The sequence below is a fragment of the Arvicola amphibius genome, chromosome 2, assembly GCF_903992535.2.
Source record: "Arvicola amphibius chromosome 2, mArvAmp1.2, whole genome shotgun sequence".
Classification (NCBI taxonomy): domain Eukaryota; kingdom Metazoa; phylum Chordata; class Mammalia; order Rodentia; family Cricetidae; genus Arvicola; species Arvicola amphibius.
The window spans coordinates 56,376,779-56,393,867 of NC_052048.2; the positions used below are offsets into that span (position 1 = coordinate 56,376,779).

At 51.6% G+C, this 17,089-nt stretch overlaps 1 protein-coding gene across 2 annotated transcripts in view; it reads right to left on the reverse strand.

Moving 5' to 3' along the window:
* Slc6a6 (solute carrier family 6 member 6) overlaps nt 1–16,816 on the reverse strand; it is a 72,022-nt gene extending 55,206 nt beyond the window's left edge. The window contains exons 1-2 of one of the 2 annotated variants that reach the window (XM_038320293.2): nt 16,752–16,816; nt 2,129–2,172 (exon numbers count right to left, since the gene is read on the reverse strand). The gene's annotated coding sequence lies outside the window, so the exon portion shown is untranslated. Of the gene's footprint in view, nt 1–2,128; nt 2,173–16,675 lie in introns of both variants that reach the window. The other variant, XM_038320294.1, reaches the window with a different exon arrangement.
* Nucleotides 16,817–17,089: the final 273 nt, after the last annotated feature.

Consider the following 17,089-nt stretch of genomic DNA (forward strand, 5'->3'; position numbering starts at 1 on the left):
AGGAGTGTTGTGGGGCCGTGAGGGCCAAAGTGCCCTATAGCCTGGTCTGCACCTGGGACTAGCACTGAGAAGCAGCCCATCCTCCATCTGCCTATGAGGCTGCCAGGCCCCAAGGGGTCAGCCACTAGCACAAGACTCTTTATCTAGAAACAGAACTCACATTCCAGCCTCAGAGCAAGCACGGGCCTCCTTGGCTTCCATTATCCTTGGCTGCTCATTAACCAGCAGCAGGAAGGCCTTGGGAAGGGGAAGGGGCTGGGCCTGAGGGGACTCCCTGCCTATGGCGAGGGCAGTAGGGCAGTGCCACCAAGTGGGCACCAGAGTTGGGCAAATGGGTTCAGAGTTGTGGGAACCTGGGAGGTGCTCCTTTATCCCTGAGGTCTAGGTTTCCCAATCTGCGCAACGGAGATATCAGTACCTAGTATTCGGCACGACTCAAAGTCCACACCCAACTTGCTGGGGGGTGAACCATGCCTGGCACTCAGTAAGCATTCCACCTGTTCATCTATATTTTCACAGAAAGAACAGGAATTCCTTCTTCCTACGACTCTTGAGGCTGTAACATGGCCCTTGGGGTTGTAACCAGGTAATGTGTTACACTTCCAGGCAAGTCCAGTACCCGCTGACAATAAGTGTCCCTGACACATGGCCATTACAGTGAAGGCTGAGCACAGCAGAGCGGGTTATCCGTCCACTCAGCTGCTCAGAGAGGTCTTCTCGGCCTCTGGAGATGGACACATCTGACACCAGAGAACCTATGGTCTCGAGTTGGCTGTTTGCGACCAACACAGGAACACGGTGGGCCAGGAAGAGTGAGTAAAAGTGCAGTTGGACCCAGCCACAAGGGGCAGTTACCAAGGGGCTCATGAGAGCTCTACAGATGTTCCCAAGCTGATCATGCCCCAGCCCTGTACCAGTGAGAGACCTTCTTGGGAACTGAGAGTACAGCTCAGGATAGAGCATTGTTTCAACCCAAGCCTCCGCCCCAGAACCAATAGAAGAAAAGAGAAAAGGGGGGGGGGAGGGAAGGAGGTTAGATATTAAGAGAGCTCTACCCAGGAAGGTGGAGTTCTCCAACTTGAGAGCAGGGTCCACAGGTGGGTCACAAGATTGATAGAGTGGCAGGACAGGGGAGTGGCTGGCAGATGGCAGGGCAAGAACTTGGAACATTCTCGAGATCTGTATATACCCTCCACGTCAAGATTAAAAGGACCTCAAAGTCCCGAATTTAAAATCAACTCAGTCTGAAAACAACATCAAAATCCTCCTTCTGAGCACCCTTACAACTCTGAGCTAGAAGGGAAAAACTAAAGAGACGAAAAGGCAAGCTGTAGTGAGTACCAAGACAGTCAGCAGATTAGATATGAGAACTATGTCAATGTTAAATGTCCGGGGCTGATAACTGGGCTGTGGTTACGTAAGACGAAGGCCTTGCTCTTATGAAATTCGTGAAGGACTAGGGGAAGGGGCACCCCATTTGTGAATTACTCCCCAATGATTCAGCAAAAATACTATTCGTGTGGCTCTTCATAGGACAGACAGCAGTGGGTGTGGATAAACCGCCCTGGCCAGCAACAACACTAGGACCATCAGTGTGAAGGGCGTCAGAAACTCACTGACATCTCGGAACTTTGCTGAACATTTTCAGTTTTGTTCTAATAGATCCTTCAGTGAAGCTGGGGCTATAGTTCAGTGGTAGGGCTCAGAATGAGCACCCCTCCATCCCCAATCCCCAGCAGCGCTTCTGTGTGTGTGTGTGTGTGTGTGTGTGTGTGTGTGTGCGCGCGCGCGCGCGCGCGCGTCTTGGATCCAAAATCTGGAGCATCCTGTCTGGAGCCAGGCCACCCTTGAAGTGGGTCTCAGAATCAAATCATCCAAGCTCCCATACCCCATGCAGCATCTGCTACATCTACTCCCTGGCACAGCATGAGTACAGGCAGGTCAGGTGACCCACCACCCAGAGGTGCCAAGAACAAGGTAATGGGGCCACCTCAGGGATCTTGTCTTCCTCTGGAGCCTGGAGGACACTTTAAACGGGAGACTCCTCCCCCATGGGATCTGGCAGTGGGTGGCAGTAAGTAGTGGGGGGGGGGGGCTGAGCCTGTAAGGAAGCTGAAAAACTACTTACACTTGAAAGGCTCCTCTGAAGAGGCTGTGGGGCTGGCTCTGCACCTGTCACAAAGAGGAAATAAAGAGGTGTGGTCAGAGCCCAGGGTGACCAGGTCTGACCATGGGTGACTCTCAACACACATATGCTATGGAGGGGCCTCCTTTGAGCCTGTGGGACCAGGGACTTGACATGGGAATGCTGAGCCCCAGGCATGCATATGCACACACAGACCTGCACTCTCACCCAAGTGCTAATGCAGCCCTATGTGTCAGTCAGACACAAACATATTCTCCCTCCCTCCCTCTCTCCCTCTCTCCCTCCCTTCCTCCTTCCCTCCCTCTCTTCCTCTCTCCCTCCCTTCCTCCCTCCTTCCCTCTCTCCCTCTCTCCCTCTCTCCCTCCCTCCTCCTTTCCTCTCCTCAGTCTGAATCCTTCCACTGGCTTCAGTGCTCTTGAACCCAGACAGTCCAAGTTCCAGGGAATCACACTGTGAGAAGCTGTTAGAAGCCCGGGTAGGTTTGATGTACAAAAAGGTCCCTTTTAATGTTGGACGTGGTGGTGCATGCCTTTAATCCCAGCGCTTGGGGGAGGGGCAGAGGCAGGCAGATCTCTGTGAGTTCGAGACCATCCTGGTCTACAGAGTGAGTTCTAGGACAGCCAAAGATACAGAGAGAAACCCTGTCTCAGGAAGGAAAAAAAGATAGAAAGGAAGGGAGGGAGGGAGGGAGGGAGGGAGGGAGGGAGGGAGGGAGAGAGAGAGAGAGAGAGAGAGAGAGAGAGAGAGAGAGAGAGGTCCCTTTTGAGCCAGGGAGATGGCTTGGCAGGTGAAGATGCTTCCTGCCAAGGCAGATAACCTGAGTTTGCTCTCCCGGGCCCACAAGGTGGAAGAAGAGAGCTGACTCCTGCAAGTTCTCCTCTGACCCTGCTCGGATACATATACACATATCATACATACATATAACAACTTTTTTTAAAAATAGAGGTTCTTTTTGCTAGTATGCATTGGTAAGTTACTCACTAGACCAGGTCAGAAAGTCCACACCACTACCGGTTCTGTAACCTGCCCGGGTTCCTGGTCTGTCATTGGCTATCCATCCCCCTATGGACATGGCAAGGCTAGACAGAGGGCTGGAGAGGATTCTTTTATTGTGATCATCATCGTCGTTATTATTATATTTCTTTGTGTGTTGGGCGGAGGTATCACGTGGAGGTCAGAGGACAACTTGCAGGAGACTCCTTCCACCATGTGGGTCCTGGCGGTTGACTTCGGGTCAACAGGCGTAGCAGATAGCAAGTGCCTTTATTGGCTGAGCCACCTTGACAGCCCAGCCCCAAGAGTCTTAGAAGGCAGAGCCCACCAATTACAGCATTAACCCAGGAAACCTGCTGAACTCCACTGTCCAGCAGCTCTCCCCTGGGGATGGCCCAGAAGCCATCTCATGGATTCTGACTTATTTGTTCATGTTACGGTGTTAGGGTGAACCCCAGAGTGCACGCTCAGTGGGAACACCACAACAGGGCTGCACCACAGATGCTTTTTTTTAAAACAGGGAGCCTCTGTTCTTTAGGACTAGATTTGGGAAACAGACAAGGCGGGCAGAGCTCAGGGCCTGGAGTCCCAGGCCACCCGCGGTGCTGCTGGCCCAGACACAGGAAGGCTTTTCAGCTTTCCTGGAATATAAAAATGTGAAGACGCAGGAAAGCTGTAGTTGTTGATGGAGAGCTAAGATTTCAAGGCCACTTAAACTGGGATTAAAGGTGCTGCGCAGGGGTGAGGGAGGAAGGTGGGCAAAGGCACCTGTCCCTGCTTAAGCCCTCTTCTCCTTCTCCCTGGCAGCTCTGCTTTCTAGCTCCTTCCACGACCTGAGCAAAGCTATGGCTGCCGCCCTGTCAGTACACACCAGACTTCCTCCTCAGCCCTCTCACTGCATCAGGGCACACACAGAAAGTCTGAGGTACCACACGGTAGGAATAGGAAACAATTTCTGAAGCACCTACTCTGTGCCAGGCACTGTGTGGGGAAAGATCACAGCAGCGCCCAAGAAGCTGAGATCCCTGTTCTCAAGGAGACCAGAATCCTAGGGTAAAGACTGAGACACGAGCAAGAAGCCACTGGGGCTTCTGCCACTTCCGGACTGGACACTGCCCGACAGAAGCGGAGTTGGACTGGTAATATCTGCGATGCATGAGGCACAGAGATGGACAATGGCAACCTGCACCTTGGGCTGTGCCAAAGGAAGAAAGACTGAGGAGGATGGAGTCAGCCATGGTTAAAGCACAATTCTCACCACAGTGTTTGAGGAACAACAAAGGCTGTCACTCTGTCTGGGGTGAATCCTGACCAGTAAGAGGCCAGCTCACCTCAGACAGAGAAGAGCAGCTTTCTGTGTCAGTGGGTCTATCTAACTTGCTGGCACACACACCCAGCCTGGGAACAGCCTGAACTGATTTGACCTGGAGATGCACATGTATTGATCTCATCCTACAAGGTATCTGGGGACTGATCTCACCTCCTACTTCCAGGGAACATGCGAACAAGACCTGGCCAATCGGAGGGATCGGTCATGGCTAGCTCACTCGTGGACTTGACTATACCTGGAAAATTAGAATGATAGCCAGAACTCTTGTTCAAAAAAACGCTGGAGCTTGGGGAGCTGGCAAGACAGCTCAGTGGATTAAAGACATTTGTCACACAAGCCTGGAGACCTGACAAAGGTGGAAGGAGAGAACAGACTCCACAATTTTTCTCTAATACACACATGCAGGCCACACCACTGCCCCCAACACCACACACACACACACACACACACACACACACACACACATATACATAATCCTAAATTTTTCTTTTAAAGAAGGCTCCTACTAAGTTGGGATGGCTTGTAGGAGTGGGGTTTCACTGGGGCAGCTAAGGTGCCTGCAAGGAGAATGGACCAGAATGGGGCAGACTGGTGATATCTCAGAGCCTGGATATAGCCACCTCTGAAGCACACCTCACCTGGCCTCTTCCATTAAAGGATCAGTAGATGTTCTCTTGACTTTGAAAGTTAATTGAAACTGATTTCTACCAATTACAAGAGCAGAATCCAGTCCTATTAGGGCATGGAGGTACACACGTGTAATCCCAGCACTGAAGAGCTGAAGGGGGAGGATCGTGAGTTGGAGACTGACCTGAGCTACATAGTAAGTTTGAGGCCAGTTAAAGCTAAATAGAAAAACCCTATCTTAAAAACTAAATCAATGCAGGGCTGGAGAGATGGCTCAGCGGCCAAGAGCTCCTGCTGCTTTTGCAGAGAACTGGAGTTCATTTCCCAACACCCACATTAGGAGGCTCAGGACCAACTGTTACTATAGCTTCAGGGAACCTGAGGCCCTCTTCTGGCCTTCTAAGATACTTGTAAATACTTGCACATACATACACACACACAGACACACACACATACATATGTACATACATACAAAAACATGAACACCAATAAAAAATAACTAAATGCATAGAGATGTGGCTCAGGGGTAGAGTGCTTGCCTACTATGAGCAAGGTCTTGTGTCCATCTTCAACAATATTATATCACGTGTGTGTGTGTATGTGTTAGAGAGAGAGAGAGAGAGAGAGAGAGAGGAGAGACCTATGCCCTGGCTTGAACTTGCTGTATCATTTTATGCTCACTCCTTATCTCTCCCATCAGCCCATTAGTACCAAGGTGGAGGATGCAGGTGACATCTGAGGTCCCCCACAGTCTGACATTCTACCTGTCATGTATCTGTTGCAAAGTTTAGGCCTGACCCTTCCCCTTGTTCTCAGCCCTCACCTCAGGGCACACAGGAAGACTGTTTAAATCATTCCTCACAGGTAGACCTGTGAAACATCTGGAGAGCTCTCCACAACAGATTGTGAACCCCACCCCCAGCTCTAAATGCCAGATGTGGGTGGAGCCACCTAGTCTCTCTACTATCCTGTGATAAGTGGCAGTTCTGGTCCAGGGACCACCATGCTCTAGGAACTCAAACTCAATCTGTCCTTTCCTTCAGCTGCTGATGCCAGGTGACCCATGTAAACACACATCTCAGGCAGGTAGGAGACCAGACCACAGGGCCCTCCCCTCAAAGCAGAGCCCAATTTGAGACAATTCCAGATGGCTGCAGCTTTCCACAAGGGTAGCACCAGTCCTGGGTCAAGGGGACAGCCTGTGGCACAGCCCCTGCTTCTGCTGGCCCCATGCTGAAATGTATCTAGATAACAGGAGGCCATTTGAGGGGTGTTCCACAGGCCCTGTGCTGTCTTCCAGAAGCCAGGAATCTCTCTCAAAGAGTCCCCTAACACCACCACCACCCCAGCAGGCAAAATGCCAGATCCCACGCTGTGGGCCTTGTCCTGACACACTGCCTGGAGCAACCAGGCCTGTCTGCAGGGCCTGGCTGGCCCTGGGCTCTCCCCTGACTTAACATCCGACTTGGCTGCCTGCAAAAGTCTCCTGCGGCTTTTTGGACCGCTAACACTGCAGTGTAAGTAGCAAGCGGCTTCCCCATAGCATCCTTTCCAAGGTGGCACTGGCCCAAGGCCGGCTCAGCCAGCTCCCAGGCCTATGACCTTGAGTCAGTCACCTGCCTTCAGGGAGGCCTTGGGGTTTTCCTATGCGAAACCTGAAGACTAAGGAAATAGAATTTATCAACTAATTCCTTTTCAACTTTTGGGTAAGAAAGATCTGTACCCTGGGTCTCCCTGTGTGGCTCTAGGAGCTAAGTTGCCCCAACACCTGGGCTCTGGCCACACTCTCTCCTCGGCCTCCCAAGAAACTAGGACCCAGATGCGCCCACTGTTAGGGTGTTATCTTGGTTAGGCTTTTTAAAAGGCTACTGGATGCTAAGTCCCAACGTGGAGGCTGAGAGCCCAGTGTGGTGGTGCACACCTGTAATCCCAGCATTCAGGAGCCTGAAGCCGGAGGGTCATGAGTTTGTGGCCAGCCTGGGCTGTAAAAAAAAATAAAATAAGAAATCACATCTAAAAACAAAATCTGAGCAGAACCAGCAATGAACCACGCCCAGGCCCCTGGTAACAAGAAAGAAAGGGGCTCCAGGCTGGATCCTCAAGGAGGTGGGAATTGGTGGTAGTTACCCTGACCTGCCTGGGACTCAATAAACAAGGAGAGTGGTTTTCCTCCTGGCAGGATGGGGCTTTCTGAGGATGCTGGCAGAAGGCATACTCCTTATATTCAAACGGAAGCAAATTATCCTTTGGCTGGAGCCCATGGCCGGAACTTCAAGTAGGAGTTAACACTAAGAAGATGTGGCCCTCACCTAGTGAGGAGACCATGGTCGGTTCCCTTGTTCCGCCTGTTAACTGCCCTCAGCCCCATACAAAAATAGACCCACACACATGTCCCCTGGGCCCTGCCCTGGCTGGAGGATGGGGTATACTCTCAAAGAAGGCCCAGCTCACAGCAATCCCTCATCCAGGCCATACTGACTCAGTGCCCTTGAGTTAGAGGAGAAGCCTGGCTTCCCCCAGCTTCTTTCAGCCCACAAAACACCGTCACAAGGGGTGGGCAGGTTCCCAGCCAGTGGGACTTGGGGACGTGAAGAACCATAAAGGAACATCACAGCTGTGGCTTAGCACACAATCCCGGCTTCCTGGAACAGTCCACCGTGCTACGCCTTCCCTACTGGGCCCTGATGGGTTACAAGAAGAAAAAAAAGTTCTACAAAGAAACAACACCAGTGTTTTATAAGGCTTCCCAGGGCTGGAGCAGAGCCCTTACCTACAGTCCTGGGTTCCATCCTTGGAATCACCCCCTCCAAAAGAAATACACAAAACACCTGGTGTGGCTGAAAACTGGCCCCGGGGAATATTCGGCAAGAGCTGACACATTTCTCAGGCTCACAACAGGACACCTTTAAAAGAAGCCCACCTTCTCCCCGTGAAAAATGAACGACAGAAATAGATGCCACAGCACCTAGAAGGGGCTGGCAGGCGTGGGATTTTTTTTCTCTCTCTCTCCTTTTAAAGGTTTGTTCTGCTCTATATTCTCCCACTAATAGCGTAAGCAAACCCACATTGTTCCTTAGGAGATCTTCCCTACTAAAAGTCGGTTGCCACAGGTCTGCTTGGCACCACCCTGAAACTCTAATCTCCGAATTGGGGCGCATCCTTTCGGAGCAAGGGTCAGGCCATCTGGAAAATCAGCAAGAGGATAGATAAGTGTAAGATACCTCACACCATGACAACACAGACATTAGACTCTTCCTCATTATCCACCAAGTGGTCTCCTCAAACCCAAGGACAGGAGAGAGGTAAGGATCCACCCAGATCACGCCGGGAGCCAGAGGCCAAGCACACCAGCCCTGACTCTCAGTGCCTGACTTTGATTTTAGATGTTTACCCGAGTAACTTTTTTGTTGGGGACATCTCTCACTCTCTCCAGACAGACAGCCCCAGGAGGGCGTACTTCAGGCTGTCCTATTCACTGGCCATATCTATATAGCCTGGGATGAATAAAGTACCTGCTAGGCGGGTAGATGGGTGGGCCCAAGCCTGGACCAATAGACGTTCAAAGTATAGGCTCTCATTTCAGGATGGGGGTGCACTTCTGTGAGCCAGGCCCCTCTGCTAGATGCTGGAGTGTCTCCCCCTCCTTTCACTGTGTCCCCAGTTGGTGAGCAGGCAGATATAAGGCAAGCTTACAGAGGTCCAAGCTCAGGACTCAGGCCTAGAGTCCAACAGAACTGAGGCGGGTAAGTTCAAATCCACTTTGACTCTCTTGATCTTTGGCTTCCTTTATGTTAAGCACCACCCAGGGTCAAGGAACAGAACACTTCATGGACCAGGACACTTCAAGATGTACCTTGCTGGAAGAAAACTGTGGGGAACAAAGGACCAGGCTCAGCTGAAAACCCCAGACTACAAGGACAGGTGTGGCAGATCCGGGAAAGATTCTAACATCCAATTCCTTAGAGTTAATCTGATTTTACAGAGCACGGTGGAGCCACTGGAAGACCCTTGGGCAGGAGACTGGCTCAGCATCACCACTTAGATGGTACAGAAAGGCACCCAGAAGGCATGGTGGCTGGTCAGGAGGCTGTGGATAGCAGGTGCCATCTGGTGATGGAATGAAGGTCCTTGAAATCATGACCAGCCTTCCATTGAGGCTGATTGGTCCTGGATCAGGGGCAGAATCCTCAGAACAGCCCTGTTCCAGTGCCCTTCACCCAGTAGGCATGACTGCACAGACCCACGGGCCAGCCACACTTCTCCACCCCCTGCCAAGCATCTAGCGACCTTAGCTAATGGGCTTTCCTCAGGAAGGGGGTTGATGGAATATGGCATCCAGTCAGATTCCACATCTGCCCTGTTACAAACGCCATGGAAACAGGACACTCAGAATGTCCCAGCTGGGAGACGTCGTCTAAAACTCCACTTAATGGCAATACTGAGGCTCGGGGGGATGGGGAGGGGACAAGGTGACTAGACTGACCAGCCTAGAACATGGGTAGGCTCAGCTAACAGATGTCACTTGTCCACTGGATGCCCAACAAGTGTGGGCAACACGTCCTTCCCACCCTTCCCCCGTGCATCTCAGTCCTAGGCTGACCAGAGCCCAGAGCCGTTCATCAGTGCCAGGCTCCGGCTCTTCTCCAAGCTTTCCGAGAGTTGGGTCCTGGATTACTGGTATCTCTTAAGCAGCTTGCCCTTGGGATTCTTCCTTCACACCCTGTTCCCATTAACTGAGACTATGAACACCACCACGGAAATACCGAGGTGAGGGGCTGGGGTTGTGGCTCAGTGGTACAGCACCTGTCTATCTGTGGAAACGCTCCCTGGGTTCCATCCCCAGAAAAGTCAGTTGCACAAGATCTTGCCAGTGTCCTTAATCTACCTCCCAGAAGGGGAGTTTTATATAATCAGAATAGTGGGCGCAGCAGGAGCAAGGGAAACTGAACAATAGGTGGTTTGAAGGTTGGATCTCTCCCACTTCACTTCACCCAGACCTCACCAGAGCTCCTAGTCCCTGAGGTGAGTGGGTGGGGCTGGTTAGCTGGATGATCCCAAACAAAGTCCACAGTACCTCAGCTCCACAGTGAATGGACCACTCTTCCGCACACCTGCGACCTGTTCAGAAGCACCTGCCCTCAGCATAAAAGGCCTGGGATTGTACATTAACCTCCAGATACCCATCTTCTCCCCCCACCCCCGCCCCGTGCTGCTCTCACCCTCGGCAGAGACTGAAAGCCACCCAGCACCAGAGACTGGTTTATTCATTGCTGCCCTTCCTACCGCTGGGACAGTGCCTGACATACAGTAGGTGTTCAATAAACATCTGCAGTGCAACCATTGGTACACACACCTGCAGTTTCAGCCACCTGCGAAGCTGAGGCAGGAGGATTGAATGGGTGAGCTCCTGTATCAGTGGAGAGGCCTCGGGCTGCTGTTCACCTTTAGGGCAAGTAGGAAGCCACTGGGTGGGGCGACTCCCTCACTGAGTTGTAGTCTGGGTGATCAGCTAGGACAGAAGAGGTCAGTGGGTCACAAGCCAAGGATGTTCACAGTGGGCTGGTGGGCTTGTATGTCCTGTGATGTGTTCTGCAAGGTGTTCAGCAGTGTGTTCTGCAGGGCATTCTGCTGGGTGGCAGGTCATAATGGGCCATTGTTTTGTACAGACCAAGTGGCAGAACCTGGAACAGTATGATGCTGTTTTTGCTAAAAACAAAACCAAACCACAGCTGGCTAGCTGACTAGCTGGCTGGCCCCCCTGAGCAAATCCTTACACCAACAAGGAAATGAAAACGGACCCAGAAAGTGATAAAAAAAAAAAAGCAGACTGCGTTCCTACAGACTTTCAGGTACCACACAGCTAAAGCTGCACGTAAGGGCAATAGATAGCCTTGAGGTCCTTACTGACTCATTTTGTAGTGTCGGGGGTGGAACCCAGGGCTGCACATACTTCACAGCTTGTACCCTCAATCCAACCTTATATATGGATCTCTTGTAATGATCTGAAGGGAATCTATCTTAGCTTATGATGGTTCTGTATTGTACTGCTTGAGGTATATGATTTCTAACTTAAAAGTGAATCATTTGGCAGTTTCTCATTTCTATGTATATAAAATGGCATGTCCATAATTGCACACAAGGCCTACAGGAAGTCTCTCACAATCCCACACCTACAAACAAAGCAACTGTAGGGCAGACGGACAGGCTGTAGTATGGTTTCCAAGCTTCTTGCCCACAGGGCACATGACCTCCAGTTTATACAGCATCCGCCCTTACACATAACTAAGATACAATTTAATTTATAAATTAGTCACTCAGAGCAATAACTCAAAATAGAATAATAACCTTATACTGTCATAAAATGTATTCAACAACTCATGAACTGCTCATTTCTAAACTCTTTCATTTAATATGTCTGGGCTACAGTTAGCCATACATAATACATACGTACATACGGTGCTGGGATTACAAGGGTGATTCATCACGCCTGGCACAAATCCACTGATACGAGGCGGTGAGAGACATCTAAAAGTGCTATGTAGAGGGGCGGAGAGAGCTGGAGTTGTGGCTCAGTGCTACAGTGTCTGCCTCACAAGTGTGAGGTCCTGGTTCCAACCTCAGGCAAACAAAAAAGCAAGGAGAGAGATGCAGGGAAGAGCCTGAGCTCAGGACCCCAGCACCCACATCAAAAGGCAGACGGGGCCATGCACGCATGCAAAGCCAGCACTGGAGGGGGACAAGGACGGCAAGGTGGAGTTGTTGGTCACCATCCTAGCTCCAGGTTCGGTATGAGAGCATGTCTCAAAAAATAACATGGCGAGCAATGGGGGAAGGGACCTGATGCTGAACCCTGGTCTCCACACACAAGTGCATACATGAACACACACACATGCACACGCACAAAAGGTAGAGCACAACTGAGAAGGCATGTAATGTTGACCTCTACGCTCCACCAGCACACATACACATTTGCACTCACACGCCCTACATGCACCAACACACATCAAGTTCATTCACAAACATGTATGCAAACATAAGGAATATTTATCTTGATCTGGAGGGTACTGATACACTGATATCTAAATCCATTGAACTACAAAGCATCTCTGCATTTTCAGTACATTATACAGATTAAATTTTAATTTAATTTAATCGGGGGGAGGGGGTACCAGAGTCCAAACTTGGAGCCTCAGGTTAAGCACACACTGTATTACTAACCTATAGTTCTGGATCCTTAAACCATCTTTTCACTTTTAAAAAAATGCTATTTATTATTATTGTGTGTACCTTACGTGGCATGCCAGGGTCTCATGTGGAGATTAAAGGACATCTTTGTGGCATTCTCTCCTTCCACCACAGAACCTGGTGGTTTAACTCATTTTCAGGTTTGCGTGGAAAATGATTTTACCTGCTGAGGCATATCTCGGACCCCAGATGCTGTTTGTCTTTGTTGTTGCGGAGTTGGGGTAGGGGTGGGGGTTTCTTTGTATAGTCTTGGCTGTCCTTCACTCTGTAGATCAGGATAGCCTCAAACTCAACAATTCATCTACCTCTGCCTCTGAGTACTGGGATGAAAGGCATGTACCACCACTTCCCGGTCCAAATGCTTTTTAAAAATCACAGGGCAGGAAGTAGCAAAAAGACAAGATCTCCTGAGTAAAGTGGGAGCATGGGGACCTTGGGAGAGGGTTGAAGGGGAGGGGAGGGGAGCAGAGAAAAATGTAGAGCTCAATAAAAATCAATAAAAAAAAATTTTAAAAATCACAGGGAAAAGTTAGGCACTGCAGCTCACACCTGTTATCCCAGTACTCGGAAGTCTGAGGACGGAGGATGGTGACAAATTCCAGGCCAGACTGGGCTACATAGTAAGTTCCAGATTAACCGCCTCTCAAAAACAAAAACAATCCTCTTCCTGCCTCCCTGACCCCATCCCCCTAAGCCCAGCCTCAGCTCAGGTTTCCAAAAGAAACCACTAACCCAAAGCAGTGGGCAGGGAACAGCTCCCCCAACCCCACCCCCACCCCCGGCTCTGCCCATAACTTTCCCTAAGGATGCCAGATCTGCATGCTCCAGGGAAGTGGGAACCAGCAAGTTAATGGCCTGGTACCTGTTAAACAGGGCATCCAAACCTTACCTGGTGTTTACAGAAAGAACTTGAGGTTAGTACAGATTCATTGGTACAGAAAATGCCTTGTACGATGAGCAAGGGAAGCCCAGCAGGCAGCCATCCTTGATCTCTGGAGCCCAGCTGAGCTTCTGGATCACCATTAGGGGTCTCTCCCAGGCTCCAGGGTGACTGACTCCTGCTACTGTCCCCAGACCCTGTTCAAATCTATTTTTCTCCCATATCCCCATAGCTTTATGCCTGTAACTCATAGCCCACCACCAACCTGGCTCCGGCCAGATCTATTCATGTCTTCTGGTCCTCTCTCTAAATGGGACCCTGCAGACATATTCTACAAACATGCTTCGTTAGTTAGCTTCTCGGTTTCTTTAAGCCCTCTACGTCTCTGCCTACCAGACCAGCTTACCCTGCTTCTCTCTCCATAGGAAGCATCCATCGACTCTGATATCACCTTCAACTCTACCTCACTAAACATACACTGGGTCACACACTCAAGTCTTCCTCATGTCATCCTCAGGACGACAGTGGTCACTGCAGCAGCCACTCCCTCTAGGTTTCTAGCTCCTCATAGCCAACATTCTAACCTCAGAGTCAAGGTTTCTTAACCAACTAAAGGAGACACATTAAGAATGAGCTCCCGGGGCTGGTGAGATGGCTCAGAGCACACTGGCTCCTCTTCCAGAGGACCCAGGGTTCAGTTCCCAGCACCCACATGGCACTTCACACCTGCCCGTAACTCTAATTAGTTCCAGGGGATCTGACACCCTCACACAGACACATCCGCAGGCAAAACACCAATGCACATAAATTTAAAAGTATGAACTCTAGTTCTCTTTCAGCATATGGAAGTTCCAGGATCTTAGCTGCTCCCCCAAAACAATGTACATTCAAACACCTTCTTTAGCTAGGGTAAGTTGACAAACACCAGGAATCAGACCCAGACCGCAGCCCCAAAGAGCCTGACTCTGGCCCGTGACCACTGCTGAAGCGGAGATCAGATCAGTCAGTGGAGATCAGATCAGTCAGTACGGCCTGGGGTTCCATGACAGCCCTCTATTCCCACCCAGATCCCCCAGTGGCTGAGGCTGGGCAGCATTCCAGGGAGTTCTTGTGATTGACAGCTCTTTCCTGTGTCCAGGAATGCGCTCAGTGACTCATGGCACCTTATCACTGAGACCTTTGGAAACTTTCTGAGAACTAAACCTTTGACAAGTCAAGGTAGAAACAGGGTCCCCAGAGCCCAGGTTGCATCTGGGTGGGCGGGGTGGGGGGCAACACCTGCCGCAGAAATGGCAGCAGGGTTCCACGTGAAGGTGCAGGGAAGCAAGACGGAATATGAGGCACCTTAGTGCCTCCCCTCCTCAACACCCTCTAGCTCTAAGGACCAGAATACCTTTGTCTCCCATTTTCTCCAGACCCAACTTCACTTTCATGTCCTCAACAAACTGGTGGCCCAAGTTCTGTGAAGCCAAAATCCACAGCTGGCCATGACGAGGCTTTTGGAAGCCCAATTCTGTACAGTTCAAGCAAGGCAGGCTCCTAGGCAGCTCTCAACTGGCCCATCTGTAGAATGGGCTTTTTCCCCACTGTCTGAGCCTCCAGATTCTTCCAAGCAGATGGGACCCACAGCAGTGTACAGAGGGGTTAGAAAATCAGGGAGGCTGACCATAACAGAGCTACAGGCAGTAAGTGCCAGGGTATCTCCCAAGGGACAAAAGCTCACGTTGGACTGCGCCACAGCCCTTGCCACACACCACAGTGACCCAAGACCTCGTGACACAGTCTAATCAGGAGCGGAGCCCGGCTTTACAGCTTACCGCAAGCTTATTCAGCCTCATCTCCCTCAATCCCCTCAAGGACAAGGCGAGGCTGGCCTTAGCGTCCTTGTTGCTTGGACAGCCAAGCCCAACCTAAGAGAACTACCTAAGGTCACCATTAAGAGGGACACACTCTGTCTGGGGACAAGCCTTGGCTCTTAGATAGGGACATACCCAATGGGTAGTATACCCCACCCATTTCACAGGTGAAGAAACTGAGGACAAAAAAAGCATTGCCCAAGGTTAACTGGATGGCTGAGCCAAAGTCTAAGACAGCCTCTAACAATCTGCCAAAACCATCCTATTGTGGGCTCTCGGCTGATGCCTAGGACCCCCCTCCAGCCACCCATCATCATCTTGCTAAAACACTTCCCCTTCACCCCCCATTCCCCGATGACTCCCTGATAGAGAGGGAGGCAGGCAGGCGGTTGCTAAGCGCTCACCCGCTCTCTCATAAAAATAAACTCCTTCTGGCTTAGAGGCTCTGGGTGAGATCCCCTCCCTACCAGCCAAAAAAAAATTATTTAAAAAAGATCTCCATGACATTTATTTAAAATCCAGCTGTGCCAAATCAGAGGCCAATTTACTGACATCCAAATGGAGCCACGTGCTACCAAACCGCAGTCCGAAGACCCTCTGGGTCAAGCGCCTGGCCAGTCTCTGAGATGATTTATTTACCCAGGCAGGAAACGGGGGCCCAGGCTGTCTCCCAAGCCTTTGGGGCTGGTCCTGGGGGAGGCAGGGATCTGGCAGAGGCCTGGCAGTGACCAAAATAGCCAGGTCCATGGCCCTGCCTAGCACACGCCTCCCTTGCGGCCAGGCTAGTCTAGGCTGAGGCTTTGGGGCTGTAGGACCTGTTTCTGAGACCTGGCTCCTTGTGTGGCTTCCCCAGTGGAAGCGGACCAGAACCCTCCCACCCAAAAGAGGAACCTACAAAGGGAAGGGGTGAAGTGTGGAGGAAGATCTGTCCAGCTGATCCACTGGCCATTGCCCCTGGCTATCCCTCCGGGCCTCAGTCCTGCTACTCAAGCCTGGGGGCGGCTGTCACTGCTACCTGCATGCCACACCCAGGCAGCACCTGGAGCCTCTCACCTCTCCTAAAAGCCACAGATGACCACTGGGTCCACTGGGCAAAAGGGATGCCCTCTCAGGTACCGCTGAAAGACACCAGACTTGTCCACAACCAGGGACCGAGATACGGTTACATTAAGGGACACACACGTGCCTACGACCAGGGTTCCCGAGACAGAAGACACAACCACACCTACAGGTTCACAGAGGCAAGACATATATAGCAACACACGAGAGCGCACATCAGAAGACAGAGACACACGGCCACACTACTCGCAGTTATCACAGCCCAGGACACAGCCCATCACATACCCTGGGGTGCACATGTGCACGGCTGCCTGGACTGCAGAAACAGCCACCCTCAGAAACAGACAGAGACAAGGAGAAACCCAGTGAAACACACACGCGCGCGCGCACACACAAACACACACACACCTGCCGCCGCACCAACAGCCCCAGCCCCTTCGCCAGGGAAACAATAACTCCCTTGGCTGAGGGGCTAAGCAGGAGACCCTCGATCACACCCTCGGTAGAAAAGGGGATGGCGGAGCGCGGGGAGGCCAGACCTGCAAGGGACGCGGGGAGGTGGTGGAACGCAGCCCGGGGAGGGGGCTGCAGTCGCGGCCCGCACGCTCTGGGTACCTGGGTTGCTAAGCCCACGGCCGCTGCGGATGACCCGGGACTGGCGGGACTGGCGGGACTGGCGGCGATCGCGGCGTTGGCGGCTGGGCACGGGAGCTTGACTGCAGCCAGGTCCCGGAGCACGACGCTGGCGGCGGCGCGGAGGAAGCGGTAATTTATAAGCGGCTTCTCCCTGACCTCGCGTGTCTGTTGTCTGAACAGGCAGCTCTCCGCATCACCCATCCTGCTGGGTGGAAAAATACCAGCTTGGCCGGGCCTGGGGCGGGGCCTGGGGCGGGGCCTGGACTCTCGGTCACGCCCACATGCGGGACACACACACACACACACACACACACACA